The sequence below is a fragment of the Dendrobates tinctorius genome, unplaced genomic scaffold (assembly GCF_039654945.1).
Source record: "Dendrobates tinctorius isolate UK_male_01 unplaced genomic scaffold, ASM3965494v1 ptg000103l, whole genome shotgun sequence".
Taxonomy (NCBI): Eukaryota; Metazoa; Chordata; class Amphibia; order Anura; family Dendrobatidae; genus Dendrobates; species Dendrobates tinctorius.
In genome coordinates, this window is record NW_027361771.1 from 43,682,704 (window position 1) to 43,700,761 (window position 18,058).

Sequence of the window (18,058 nt, forward strand, 5' to 3'; positions counted from 1 at the left end):
ACACAGCATTGTACACTATATTACAGGGTATTACACAATCGTGTACACTATATTACTGGTTATTACACAGCAGTGTACATTATACATTATATTGCAGGTTATTACATAGCAGTGTACATTATCCACTATATTACAGTTTAGTACACAGCAGTGTACACTATATTACAGGTTATTACACAGCAGTGTACACTATATTACTGGTTATTACACAGCAGTGTACACTATATTACTGGTTATTACACAGCAGTGTATATTATACATAATAATGGAGGTTATTACATAGCAGTGTACATTATACACTATATTACAGTTTATTACACAGGAGTGTACACTATATTACTGGTTATTACATAGCAGTGTACATTATACACTATATTACAGTTTATTACACAGCAGTGTACACTATCTTACTGGTTATTACAGAGCAGTGTACATTATACACTATATTACAGGTTATTACACAGCAGTTTACACTATATTACTGGTTATTACACAGCAGTGTACATTATACACTATATTACAGGTTATTACACAGCAGTGTATACTATCTTACTGGTTATTACATAGTAGTGTACATTATACACTATATTAGTTTATTACACAGCAGTGTACATTATATTACAGGTTATTACACAGGAGTGTACATTATACACTATATTACAGGTTATTATTCAACAATAGTTCACATTATACACTATATTACAGGTTATTACACAGCAGTGTACACTATATTACTGGTTATTATATAGCAGTGTACATTATACACTATATTACAGTTTATTACACAGCAGTGTACATTATACACTATATTACAGGTTATTACACAGCAGTGTACACTATATTACTGGTTATTACACAGCAGTGTACATTATACACTATATTACAGGTTACTACACAGCAGTGTACACGATATTACTGGTTATTACACAGCAGTGTATATTATACATAATAATGGAGGTTATTACATAGCAGTGTACATTATACACTATATTACAGTTTATTACACAGGAGTGTACACTATATTACTGGTTATTACATAGCAGTGTACATTATACACTATATTACAGTTTATTACACAGCATTGTACACTATCTTACTGGTTATTACAGAGCAGTGTACATTATACACTATATTACAGGTTATTACACAGCAGTGTACACTATATTACTGGTTATAACACAGCAGTGTACATTATACACTATATTACAGGTTATTACACAGCAGTGTATACTATCTTACTGGTTATTATATAGTAGTGTACATTATACACTATATTACAGTTTATTACACAGCAGTGTACATTATATTACAGGTTATTACACAGGAGTGTACATTATACACTATATTACAGGTTATTATTCAACAATAGTTCACATTATACACTATATTACAGGTTATTACACAGCAGTGTACACTATATTACTGGTTATTATATAGCAGTGTACATTATACACTATATTACAGTTTATTACACAGCAGTGTACATTATACACTATATTACAGGTTATTACACAGCAGTGTACACTATATTACTGGTTATTACACAGCAGTGTACATTATACACTATATTACTGGTTATTACACAGCAGTGTATATTATACATTATATTGGAGGTTATTACATAGCAGTTTACACTATACACTATATTAGTTTATTACACAGGAGTGTACACTATGTTACTGGTTATTACACAGCAGTGTACACTATATTACAGTTTATTACACAGCAGTGTACACTATATTACTGGTTATTATACAGCAGTGTACACTATATTACTGGTTATTACACAGCAGTGTATATTATACATTATATCGCAGGTTATTACATAGCAGTGTACATTATACACTATATTACAGTTTATTACACAGCAGTGTACACTATATTACTGGTTATTACACATCAGTGTACATTATACACTATATTACAGGTTATTACACAGCAGTGTACATTATACACTATATTACAGGTTATTACACAGGAGTGTACACTATATTACTGGTTATTACACAGCAGTGTACACTATATTACTGGTTATTACACAGCAGTGTATATTAGGCTGAGTTCACACGTAGCGTTTTTTTCGCGTTTCCGAGGCGGTTTTAACCGCGCGATTTTGCCGCGAAAACGCGAAAAATAAGCATCCCATGCATTCCTATGGGATTCCGCAATGCTGTGCTAATGCTGCGGTTTTTACCGCGGCGGAATCGCTTCGCGGTAAAAACCGCAGCATGCTCATTAATTTGCGGAATCGCGGCGATCCCGCACCCATAGGAATGCATTGTTCCGCTTATTTTCCGCATGTGGCTGTGCACACCATGCGGAAAGTAAGCAGAACATTTGCGGATGGTACCCACGGTCCGGAGGAGAGGAGACTGTTCTCCGGGCTTTGGGTACCATATTCCTGTAAAAAATAGAATTTAAAAATAAAAAATATTGTTATTCTCACCTTCCGACGTCCCGCGCAGCCTTCCCGCTTCTCTCCACGCATCCGTTCCCAGTAGTCCTTTGCGAAAATGCTCGCGATGACGTCCGTTCTCGCGGTCATTCGCGCGACGTCATCGCGAATTACCGCGAGACGTCGCGATCCCGCGAGAACTGACGTCATCGCGGGCATTTTCGCAAAGGATTACTGGGAACGGATGCGCGGGACGTCGGAGGGTAAGAATAACACTATTTTTTATTTTTTTTTACATCCTATCTTTTACTACTGATGCCGCATAGGCGGCCTCAGTAGTAAAAAGTTGGTCACACTCGTCAAACACTGTGTTTGACGAGTGTGACCAACCTGTCAATCAGTTCTCCAAGCGATGCTCCAGATCGCTTGGAAAACGCTAGCATTCTGCAAGCTAATTCCGCTTGCAAAATGCTAGTTTTTCCGTGGGAAAATCGCGGGAATTTAAAATGCGATTTTCCCGCGGACTGGAATTCCGGAACTCTTGCGGTAATTTCCGCGAGAGTTCCGTTACGTGTGCACTTAGCCTTATACATTATATTGGAAGTTATTACATAGCAGTTTACATTATACACTATATTACAGTTTATTACACAGCAGTGTACACTATATTACTGGTTATTACACAGCAGTGTACACTATATTACTGGTTATTACACAGCAGTGTATATTATACATAATATTGCAGGTTATTACATAGCAGTGCACATTATACACTATATTACAGTTTATTACACAGCAGTGTACACTATATTACTGGTTATTACACAGCAGTGTACATTATACACTATATTACAAGTTATTACAGAGGAATGTACACTATATTACTGGTTATTACACAGTAGTGTACAGTATACACTATATTACAGGTTATTACACAGCAGTGTACACTATATTACAGGTTATTACACAGAAGTGTACACTATATTACTGGTTATTACACAGCAGTGTACATTATACACTATATTACAGTTTATTACACAGGAGTGTACATTATACACTATATTACAGGTTATTACACAGCAGTGTACATTATACACTATATTACAGGTTATTACATAGCAGTGTACATTATACACTATATTACAGTTTATTGCACAGCAGTGTACATTATATTACAGATTATTACACAGCAGTGTACATTATACACTATATTACAGTTTATTACACAGCAGTGTACACTATATTACTGGTTATTACACAGCAGTGTACACTATATTACTGGTTATTACACAGCAGTGTACATTATACACTATATTACAAGTTATTACAGAGGAATGTACACTATATTACTGGTTATTACACAGTAGTGTACAGTATACACTATATTACAGGTTATTACACAGCAGTGTACACTATATTACAGGTTATTACACAGAAGTGTACACTATATTACTGGTTATTACACAGCAGTGTACATTATACACTATATTACAGTTTATTACACAGGAGTGTACATTATACACTATATTACAGGTTATTACACAGCAGTGTACATTATACACTATATTACAGGTTATTACATAGCAGTGTACATTATACACTATATTACAGTTTATTGCACAGCAGTGTACATTATATTACAGATTATTACACAGGAGTGTACATTATACACTATATTACAGGTTATTACACAGCAGTGTACATTATACACTATATTACAGGTTATTACACAGCAGTGTACATTATACACTATATTACAGTTTATTACACAGCAGTGTACATTATATTACAGGTTATTACACAGGAGTGTACATTATACACTATATTACAGGTTATTACACAGCAGTGTACATCATACACTATATTACAAGTTATTACAGAGGAATGTACACTATATTACTGGTTATTACACAGTAGTGTACAGTATACACTATATTACAGGTTATTACACAGCAGTGTACACTATATTACAGGTTATTACACAGAAGTGTACACTATATTACTGGTTATTACACAGCAGTGTACATTATACACTATATTACAGTTTATTACACAGGAGTGTACATTATACACTATATTACAGGTTATTACACAGCAGTGTACATTATACACTATATTACAGGTTATTACATAGCAGTGTACATTATACACTATATTACAGTTTATTGCACAGCAGTGTACATTATATTACAGATTATTACACAGGAGTGTACATTATACACTATATTACAGGTTATTACACAGCAGTGTACATTATACACTATATTACAGGTTATTACACAGCAGTGTACATTATACACTATATTACAGTTTATTACACAGCAGTGTACATTATATTACAGGTTATTACACAGGAGTGTACATTATACACTATATTACAGGTTATTACACAGCAGTGTACATCATACACTATTACTGGTTATTACACAGCAGTGTATATTATACATTATATTGGAGGTTATTACCTAGCAGTTTACATTATACACTATATTACAGTTTATTACACAGGAGTGTACACTATAATACTGGTTATTACACAGCAGTGTACATTATACACTACATTACAGGTTATTACACAGCAGTGAACACTATAATACTGGTTATTACACAGCAGTGTACATTATACACTACATTACAGGTTATTACACAGCAGTGAACACTATATTACTGGTTATTACACAGCAGTGTACATTATACACTATATTACTGGTTATTACACAGCAGTGATATTATACATTATATTGGAGGTTATTACATAGCAGTTTACATTATACACTATATTACAGTTTATTACACAGGCGTGTACACTATAATACTGGTTATTACACAGCAGTGTACATTATACACTACATTACAGGTTATTACACAGCAGTGTACACTATATTACTGGTTATTACACAGCAGTGTACATTATACATTATATTGCAGGTTATTACATAGCAGTGTACATTATAAACTATATTACTGGTTATTACACAGCAGTGTACACTATATTACTGGTTATTACTTAGCAGTGTACATTATACACTACATTACAGGTTATTACACAGCAGTGTACACTATATTACTGGTTATTACACAGCAGTGTACATTATACATTATATTGCAGGTTATTACATAGCAGTGTACATTATACACTATATTACTGGTTATTACACAGCAGTGTACACTATATTACTGGTTATTACTCAGCAGTGTACATTATACACGATATTACAGGTTATTACACAGGAGTGTACACTATTACTGGTTATTACACAGCAGTGTACATTATACACTACATTACAGGTTATTACACAGCAGTGTACACTATATTACTATTACACAGCAGTGTACATTATACACTACATTACAGGTTATTACACAGCAGTGTACACTATATTACCGGTTATTACACAGCAGTGTACATTATACACTACATTACAGGTTATTACACAGCAGTGTACACTATATTACTGGTTATTACACAGCAGTGTACATTATACATTATATTGCAGGTTATTACATAGCAGTGTACATTATAAACTATATTACTGGTTATTACACAGCAGTGTACACTATATTACTGGTTATTACTCAGCAGTGTACATTATACACGATATTACAGGTTATTACACAGGAGTGTACACTATATTACTGGTTATTACACAGCAGTGTACATTATATTGCAGGTTATTACATAGCAGTGTACATTATACACTATATTACTGGTTATTACACAGCAGTGTATATTATACATTATATTGGAGGTTATTCCATAGCAGTTTACATTATACACTATATTACAGTTTATTACACAAGAGTGTACACTATAATACTGATTACACAGCAGTGTACATTATACACTACATTACAGGTTATTACACAGCATTGTACACTATATTACTGGTTATTACACAGCAGTGTACACTATATTACTGGTTATTACACAGCAGTGTACATTATACACTATATTACTGGATATAACACAGCAGCGTATGTTATACATTATATTGGAGGTTATTACATAGCAGTTTACATTATACACTACATTACAGTTTATTACACAGGAGTGTACACTATATTACTGGTTATTACACAGCAGTGTACATTATATTGCAGGTTATTACATAGCAGTGTACATTATACACTATATTACTGGTTATTACACAGCAGTGTATATTATACATTATATTGGAGGTTATTACATAGCAGTGTACATTATACACTATATTACAGTTTATTACACAGGAGTGTACACTATATTACTGGTTATTACATAGCAGTGTACATTATACACTACATTACAGGTTATTACACAGCAGTGTACACTATATTACTGGTTATTACACAGCAGTGTACATTATACACTATATTACAGGCTATTACACAGCAGTGTACACTATATAACTGGTTATTACACAGCAGTGTACATTATACACTACATTACAGGTTATTACACAGCAGTGTACACTATATTACTGGTTATTACACAGCAGTGTACATTATACACTACATTACAGGTTATTACACAGCAGTGTACACTATATTACTGGTTATTACACACCAGTGTACATTATACACTACATTACAGGTTATTACACAGCAGTGTATACTATATTACTGGTTATTACACAGCAGTGTACATTATACACTATATTACTGGATATAACACAGCAGCGTATGTTATACATTATATTGGAGGTTATTACATAGCAGTTTACATTATACACTACATTACAGTTTATTACACAGGAGTGTACACTATATTACTGGTTATTACACAGCAGTGTACATTATATTGCAGGTTATTACATAGCAGTGTACATTATACACTATATTACTGGTTATTACACAGCAGTGTATATTATACATTATATTGGAGGTTATTACATAGCAGTGTACATTATACACTATATTACAGTTTATTACACAGGAGTGTACACTATATTACTGGTTATTACATAGCAGTGTACATTATACACTACATTACAGGTTATTACACAGAAGTGTACACTATATTACTGGTTATTACACAGCAGTGTACATTATACACTATATTACAGGTTATTACACGGCAGTGTATACTATATTACTGGTTATTACACAGCAGTGTACATTATACACTATATTACTGGTTATAACACAGCAGTGTACACTATATTACTGGTTATTACACAGCAGTGTACATTATACACTACATTACAGGTTATTACACAGCAGTGTACACTATATTACTGGTTATTACACAGCAGTGTACATTATACACTATATTACTGGTTATAACACAGCAGTGTATGTTATACATTATATTGGAGGTTATTACATAGCAGTGTACATTATACACTATATTACAGCTTATTACACAGGAGTGTACACTATATTACTGGTTATTACATAGCAGTGTACATTATACACTACATTACAGGTTATTACACAGAAGTGTACACTATATTACTGGTTATTACACAGCAGTGTACATTATACACTATATTACAGGTTATTACACAGCAGTGTATACTATATTACTGGTTATTACACAGCAGTGTACATTATACACTACATTACAGGTTATTACACAGCAGTGTACACTATATTACTGGTTATTACACAGCAGTGTACATTATACACTATATTACTGGTAATAACACAGCAGTGTATGTTATACATTATATTGGAGGTTATTACATAGCAGTGTACATTATACACTATATTACAGTTTATTACACAGGAGTGTACACGATATTACAGGTTATTACACAGCAGTGTACACTATATTACTGGTTATTACACAGCAGTGTACATTATATTGCAGGTTATTACATAGCTGTGTACATTATACACTATATTACTGGTTCTTACTCAGCAGTGTACATTATACACGATATTACAGGTTATTACACAGTAGTGTACATTATACACGATATTACAGGTTATTACACAGCAGTGTACACTATATTTCTGGTTCTTACACAGCAGTGTACATTATACACTATATTACAGGTTATTACACAGCAGTGTACATTATACACTATATTACAGGTTATTACACAGCAGTGTACACTATATTACTGGTTATTACACAGCAGTGTACATTATATTGCAGGTTATTACATACCTGTGTACATTATACACTATATTACTGGTTCTTACACAGCAGTGTACATTATACACTATATTACAGGTTATTACACAGCAGTGTACATTATACACTATATTACAGGTTATTACACAGCAGTGTACATTATACACTATATTACAGGTTATTACACAGCAGTGTACATTATATTACTGGTTCTTACACAGAATTGTACACTATATTACTGGTTATTACACAGCAGTGTACATTATACACTATATTACAGGTTATTACACAGCAGTGTATACTATATTACTGGTTATTACACAGCAGTGTACATTATACACTACATTACAGGTTATTACACAGCAGTGTACACTATATTACTGGTTATTACACAGCAGTGTACATTATACACTATATTACTGGTAATAACACAGCAGTGTATGTTATACATTATATTGGAGGTTATTACATAGCAGTGTACATTATACACTATATTACAGTTTGTTACACAGGAGTGTACACGATATTACAGGTTATTACACAGCAGTGTACACTATATTACTGGTTATTACACAGCAGTGTACATTATATTGCAGGTTATTACATACCTGTGTACATTATACACTATATTACTGGTTCTTACTCAGCAGTGTACATTATACACGATATTACAGGTTATTACACAGCAGTGTACACTATATTTCTGGTTCTTACACAGCAGTGTACATTATACACTATATTACAGGTTATTACACAGCAGTGTACATTATACACTATATTACAGGTTATTACACAGCAGTGTACACTATATTACTGGTTATTACACAGCAGTGTACATTATATTGCAGGTTATTACATACCTGTGTACATTATACACTATATTACTGGTTCTTACACAGCAGTGTACATTATACACTATATTACAGGTTATTACACAGCAGTGTACATTATACACTATATTACAGGTTATTACACAGCAGTGTACATTATACACTATATTACAGGTTATTACACAGCAGTGTACATTATACACTATATTACAGGTTATTACACAGCAGTGTACATTATATTACTGGTTCTTACACAGCAGTGTACATTATACACGATATTACAGGTTATTACACAGCAGTGTACACTATATTTCTGGTTCTTACACAGCAGTGTACATTATACACTATATTACTGGTTCTTACTCAGCAGTGTACATTATACACGATATTACAGGTTATTACACAGCAGTGTACATTATACACTATATTACAGGTTATTACACAGCAGTGTACATTATACACTATATTACAGGTTATTACATAGCAGTGTACATTATACACTATATTACAGTTTATTACACAGGAGTGTACACTATATTACTGGTTATTACATAGCAGTGTACATTATACACTACATTACAGGTTATTACACAGAAGTGTACACTATATTACTGGTTATTACACAGCAGTGTACATTATACACTATATTACAGGTTATTACACGGCAGTGTATACTATATTACTGGTTATTACACAGCAGTGTACATTATACACTATATTACTGGTTATAACACAGCAGTGTACACTATATTACTGGTTATTACACAGCAGTGTACATTATACACTACATTACAGGTTATTACACAGCAGTGTACACTATATTACTGGTTATTACACAGCAGTGTACATTATACACTATATTACTGGTTATAACACAGCAGTGTATGTTATACATTATATTGGAGGTTATTACATAGCAGTGTACATTATACACTATATTACAGCTTATTACACAGGAGTGTACACTATATTACTGGTTATTACATAGCAGTGTACATTATACACTACATTACAGGTTATTACACAGAAGTGTACACTATATTACTGGTTATTACACAGCAGTGTACATTATACACTATATTACAGGTTATTACACAGCAGTGTATACTATATTACTGGTTATTACACAGCAGTGTACATTATACACTACATTACAGGTTATTACACAGCAGTGTACACTATATTACTGGTTATTACACAGCAGTGTACATTATACACTATATTACTGGTAATAACACAGCAGTGTATGTTATACATTATATTGGAGGTTATTACATAGCAGTGTACATTATACACTATATTACAGTTTATTACACAGGAGTGTACACGATATTACAGGTTATTACACAGCAGTGTACACTATATTACTGGTTATTACACAGCAGTGTACATTATATTGCAGGTTATTACATAGCTGTGTACATTATACACTATATTACTGGTTCTTACTCAGCAGTGTACATTATACACGATATTACAGGTTATTACACAGCAGTGTACACTATATTTCTGGTTCTTACACAGCAGTGTACATTATACACTATATTACAGGTTATTACACAGCAGTGTACATTATACACTATATTACAGGGTATTACACAGCAGTGTACACTATATTACTGGTTATTACACAGCAGTGTACATTATATTGCAGGTTATTACATACCTGTGTACATTATACACTATATTACTGGTTCTTACACAGCAGTGTACATTATACACTATATTACAGGTTATTACACAGCAGTGTACATTATACACTATATTACAGGTTATTACACAGCAGTGTACATTATACACTATATTACAGGTTATTACACAGCAGTGTACATTATATTACTGGTTCTTACACAGCAGTGTACATTATACACGATATTACAGGTTATTACACAGCAGTGTACACTATATTTCTGGTTCTTACACAGCAGTGTACATTATACACTATATTACTGGTTCTTACTCAGCAGTGTACATTATACACTATATTACAGGTTATTACACAGCAGTGTATATTATACACTATATTACAGGTTATTACACAGCAGTGTACATTATACACTATATTACTGGTTCTTACTCAGCAGTGTACATTATACACTATATTACTGGTTATTACACAGCAGTGTACATTATACACTATATTACTGGTTCTTACACAGCAGTGTACATTATACACTATATTACTGGTTCTTACTCAGCAGTGTACATTATACACTATATTACTGGTTCTTACTCAGCAGTGTACATTATACACGATATTACAGGTTATTACACAGCAGTGTACACTATATTACAGGTTATTACACAGCAGTGTACACTATATTACAGGTTATTACACAGCAGTGTACATTATACACTATATTTCTGGTTATTACACAGCAGTGTACATTATACACTATATTACTGGTTATTACACAGCAGTGTACACTATATTACAGGTTATTACACAGCAGTGTACATTATACACTATATTACAGGTTATTACACAGCAGTGTATATTATACACTATATTACAGGTTATTACACAGCAGTGTACATTATACACTATATTACTGGTTCTTACTCAGCAGTGTACATTATACACTATATTACTGGTTATTACACAGCAGTGTATATTATACACTATATTACAGGTTCTTACACAGCAGTGTACATTATACACTATATTACTGGTTCTTACACAGCAGTGTACATTATACACTATATTACTGGTTCTTACACAGCAGTGTACATTATACACTATATTACAGGTTATTACACAGCAGTGTACATTATACACTATATTACTGGTTCTTACACAGCAGTGTACATTATACACTATATTACTGGTTCTTACACAGCAGTGTACATTATACACTATATTACTGGTTATTACACAGCAGTGTACATTATACACTATATTACAGGTTATTACACAGCAGTGTATATTATACACTATATTACAGGTTATTACACAGCAGTGTACATTATACACTATATTACTGGTTCTTACTCAGCAGTGTACATTATACACTATATTACTGGTTATTACACAGCAGTGTATATTATACACTATATTACAGGTTATTACACAGCAGTGTACATTATACACTATATTACTGGTTCTTACACAGCAGTGTACATTATACACTATATTACTGGTTCTTACTCAGCAGTGTACATTACACACTATATTACTGGTTCTTACTCAGCAGTGTACATTATACACGATATTACAGGTTATTACACAGCAGTGTACACTATATTACAGGTTATTACACAGCAGTGTACACTATATTACAGGTTATTACACAGCAGTGTACATTATACACTATATTTCTGGTTATTACACAGCAGTGTACATTATACACTATATTACTGGTTATTACACAGCAGTGTACACTATATTACAGGTTATTACACAGCAGTGTACATTATACACTATATTACTGGTTATTACACAGCAGTGTACATTATATTACTGGTTCTTACACAGCAGTGTACATTATACACTATATTACTGGTTCTTACTCAGCAGTGTACATTATACACTATATTACTGGTTCTTACTCAGCAGTGTACATTATACACTATATTACAGGTTATTACACAGCAGTGTACATTATACACGATATTACAGGTTATTACACAGCAGTGTACACTATATTACAGGTTATTACACAGCAGTGTACACTATATTACAGGTTATTACACAGCAGTGTACATTATACACTATATTTCTGGTTATTACACAGCAGTGTACATTATACACTATATTACTGGTTATTACACAGCAGTGTACACTATATTACAGGTTATTACACAGCAGTGTACATTATACACTATATTACAGGTTATTACACAGCAGTGTACATTATATTACTGGTTCTTACTCAGCAGTGTACATTATACACTATATTACTGGTTCTTACTCAGCAGTGTACATTATACACGATATTACTGGTTATTACACAGCAGTGTACACTATATTACAGGTTATTACACAGCAGTGTACATTATACACTATATTACAGGTTATTACACAGCAGTGTACATTATACACTATATTACTGGTTATTACACAGCAGTGTACATTATACACTATATTACTGGTTATTACACAGCAGTGTACACTATATTACAGGTTATTACACAGCAGTGTACATTATACACTATATTACTGGTTATTACTCAGCAGTGTACATTATATTACTGGTTCTTACACAGCAGTGTACATTATACACTATATTACTGGTTCTTACTCAGCAGTGTACATTATACACTATATTACAGGTTATTACACAGCAGTGTACATTATACACGATATTACAGGTTATTACACAGCAGTGTACACTATATTACAGGTTATTACACAGCAGTGTACACTATATTACAGGTTATTACACAGCAGTGTACACTATATTTCTGGTTATTACACAGCAGTGTACATTATACACTATATTTCTGGTTATTACACAGCAGTGTACATTATACACTATATTACTGGTTATTACACAGCAGTGTACACTATATTACAGGTTATTACACAGCAGTGTACATTATACACTATATTACAGGTTATTACACAGCAGTGTACATTATATTACTGGTTCTTACTCAGCAGTGTACATTATACACTATATTACTGGTTCTTACTCAGCAGTGTACATTATACACGATATTACTGGTTATTACACAGCAGTGTACACTATATTACAGGTTATTACACAGCAGTGTACATTATACACTATATTACAGGTTATTACACAGCAGTGTACATTATACACTATATTACTGGTTATTACACAGCAGTGTACATTATACACTATATTACTGGTTATTACACAGCAGTGTACACTATATTACAGGTTATTACACAGCAGTGTACATTATACACTATATTACTGGTTATTACTCAGCAGTGTACATTATATTACTGGTTCTTACACAGCAGTGTACATTATACACTATATTACTGGTTCTTACTCAGCAGTGTACATTATACACTATATTACAGGTTATTACACAGCAGTGTACATTATACACGATATTACAGGTTATTACACAGCAGTGTACACTATATTACAGGTTATTACACAGCAGTGTACACTATATTACAGGTTATTACACAGCAGTGTACATTATACACTATATTACTGGTTATTACTCAGCAGTGTACATTATATTACTGGTTCTTACACAGCAGTGTACATTATACACTATATTACTGGTTCTTACTCAGCAGTGTACATTATACACTATATTACAGGTTATTACACAGCAGTGTACATTATACACGATATTACAGGTTATTACACAGCAGTGTACACTATATTACAGGTTATTACACAGCAGTGTACACTATATTACAGGTTATTACACAGCAGTGTACATTATACACTATATTACTGGTTATTACTCAGCAGTGTACATTATATTACTGGTTCTTACACAGCAGTGTACATTATACACTACATTACAGGTTATTACACAGCAGTGTACATTATACACTATATTACTGGTTATTACTCAGCAGTGTACATTATACACTATATTACAGGTTATTACACAGCAGTGTACATTATACACGATATTACAGGTTATTACACAGCAGTGTACACTATATTACAGGTTATTACACAGCAGTGTACACTATATTACAGGTTATTACACAGCAGTGTACATTATACACTATATTACTGGTTATTACTCAGCAGTGTACATTATACACTATATTACTGGTTATTACTCAGCAGTGTACATTATATTACTGGTTCTTACACAGCAGTGTACATTATACACTATATTACTGGTTCTTACTCAGCAGTGTACATTATACACTATATTACTGGTTCTTACTCAGCAGTGTACATTATACACGATATTACTGGTTATTACACAGCAGTGTACACTATATTACAGGTTATTACACAGCAGTGTACATTATACACTATATTACAGGTTATTACACAGCAGTGTACATTATACACTATATTACTGGTTATTACACAGCAGTGTACATTATACACTATATTACTGGTTATTACACAGCAGTGTACACTACATTACAGGTTATTACACAGCAGTGTACATTATACACTATATTACTGGTTATTACTCAGCAGTGTACATTATATTACTGGTTCTTACACAGCAGTGTACATTATACACTATATTACTGGTTCTTACTCAGCAGTGTACATTATACACTATATTACAGGTTATTACACAGCAGTGTACATTATACACGATATTACAGGTTATTACACAGCAGTGTACACTATATTACAGGTTATTACACAGCAGTGTACACTATATTACAGGTTATTACACAGCAGTGTACATTATACACTATATTACTGGTTATTACTCAGCAGTGTACATTATATTACTGGTTCTTACACAGCAGTGTACATTATACACTATATTACTGGTTCTTACTCAGCAGTGTACATTATACACTATATTACAGGTTATTACACAGCAGTGTACATTATACACGATATTACAGGTTATTACACAGCAGTGTACACTATATTACAGGTTATTACACAGCAGTGTACACTATATTACAGGTTATTACACAGCAGTGTACATTATACACTATATTACTGGTTATTACTCAGCAGTGTACATTATATTACTGGTTCTTACACAGCAGTGTACATTATACACTACATTACAGGTTATTACACAGCAGTGTACATTATACACTATATTACTGGTTATTACTCAGCAGTGTACATTATACACTATATTACAGGTTATTACACAGCAGTGTACATTATACACGATATTACAGGTTATTACACAGCAGTGTACACTATATTACAGGTTATTACACAGCAGTGTACACTATATTACAGGTTATTACACAGCAGTGTACATTATACACTATATTACTGGTTATTACTCAGCAGTGTACATTATATTACTGGTTCTTACACAGCAGTGTACATTATACACTATATTACTGGTTCTTACTCAGCAGTGTACATTATACACTATATTACTGGTTATTACTCAGCAGTGTACATTATATTACTGGTTCTTACACAGCAGTGTACATTATACACTATATTACTGGTTCTTACTCAGCAGTGTACATTATACACTATATTACAGGTTATTACACAGCAGTGTACATTATACACGATATTACAGGTTATTACACAGCAGTGTACACTATATTACAGGTTATTACACAGCAGTGTACATTATACACTATATTACAGGTTATTACACAGCAGTGTACATTATACATGATATTACAGGTTATTACACAGCAGTGTACACTATATTACAGGTTATTACTCAGCAGTGTACATTATACACTATATTACAGGTTATTACACAGCAGTGTACATTATACACTATATTTCTGGTTATTACACAGCAGTGTACATTATACACTATATTACAGGTTATTACACAGCAGTGTACATTATATTACTGGTTCTTACTCAGCAGTGTACATTATACACGATATTACAGGCTCTTGTACCTTTTGTTACCATTCAGCTCAGTCCTTTGCTCCAGTAGATGTGAGATTAGAACACGGAAGTAACAGTCGGTGCAGAGGATTCTGGGAGGAGTCATGTGATCTTTGGCACTGTCAGTTGAGAGGGGCTATGACTATGTTGTACTGCTGTCCCTTCTAAAGCTTCAGGAAAATTACAGATTTAGCATTTCACACCCCACCACAACCCGGAGACACCGACACTCCTCACTGCTTACCGGACAGTTCAGCTTTCCGAAAACACATGACGTTGTGTGTGGACATTGCTCCTTCTAGTGGTCGGAAGAGGCAGCTGCAAGGCTGCAGCAACATGGCAGCCACTATCGTTTGTACTTTCGTTGCAATACGCAAATGCTTAATTACACCAAACTCAAGAAAAATCCCAATAAGATGTTTAAATTATGTAAATCCAGTGTTCAATATCTGAGGGATTATATTTTTAAATAAAATGTGTTCATGTACGTACAGATTGGGCCTAAAAGGGCGCATGGGTTGTCAAAAACATATTTTTCTGAAAATTCTAATACTGTATATATCTCACTGGTGGACAGTTCAGCGAAAGTACATTATGTGTGCACATACCACGTGTGCAACCTTTGCAGCTCAATAGCTAAGGCCCAGCTCCATCTTAAGGCTGTGTGCACACGCTGCAGATTCACCTGCGGGTTTTTTCACGCGGAACCGCAGGTAAAGTGACCTGCGGTTTTGCTGCGGTTTGGTCTGCGGTTTTGCCCTGCAGTTTCACACCTCTACTATGTTAAAGGTGTGAAACCGCAGCAGAATCCGCAGAAACAATTGACATGCTGCGGAAAAAAAACCGCAGCGTGAGCACAGTGGTTTTGAAAACCCATAGGGTTACATGGTACTGTACCATGTCTGCGGAACTGCTGCGGTTCCGCAGGGCCAAAACCGCAGCGGAACCGCAGCAAAAACCGCAGCGTGTGCACATAGCCTTAGAGCCTGTGGACTTGTGGGTAATGAGCTACTGGCACACAAAATGTGGCCTACCATGTCATGTACAGTGAGGAAAGTATGCAGGGAGTACACACTGCTCAAAACAATTTAAATGGGTTTTTCTTTTTCAGAACCTCCTCCCTCCCAGGTGCAATTTGTATATAAAAAACAAACTTTGCTTTACTCAGCCTTCCTGGGCTGAGTGCTCTGTCAGACTGTCACTATCAGTGCCAGGGCTGCCAGTCACTAGGAATTTCGGGGGCCCCCTTGAGAACCTGCCCAGGCTCCACCCCTCGAACTGTCCACAGTCCCACCGC

At 33.8% G+C, this 18,058-nt stretch overlaps 1 protein-coding gene across 1 annotated transcript in view; it reads right to left on the bottom strand.

Annotated features, from left to right (window-relative positions):
- Positions 1-17,009, bottom strand: part of LOC141100100 (uncharacterized) — a 56,251-nt gene extending 39,242 nt beyond the window's left edge. The window contains exon 1 of the mRNA XM_073588322.1: positions 16,773-17,009. The gene's annotated coding sequence lies outside the window, so the exon portion shown is untranslated. The remainder of the gene's footprint in view (positions 1-16,772) is intronic.
- Between the last annotated feature and the right edge of the window lie 1,049 nt (positions 17,010-18,058).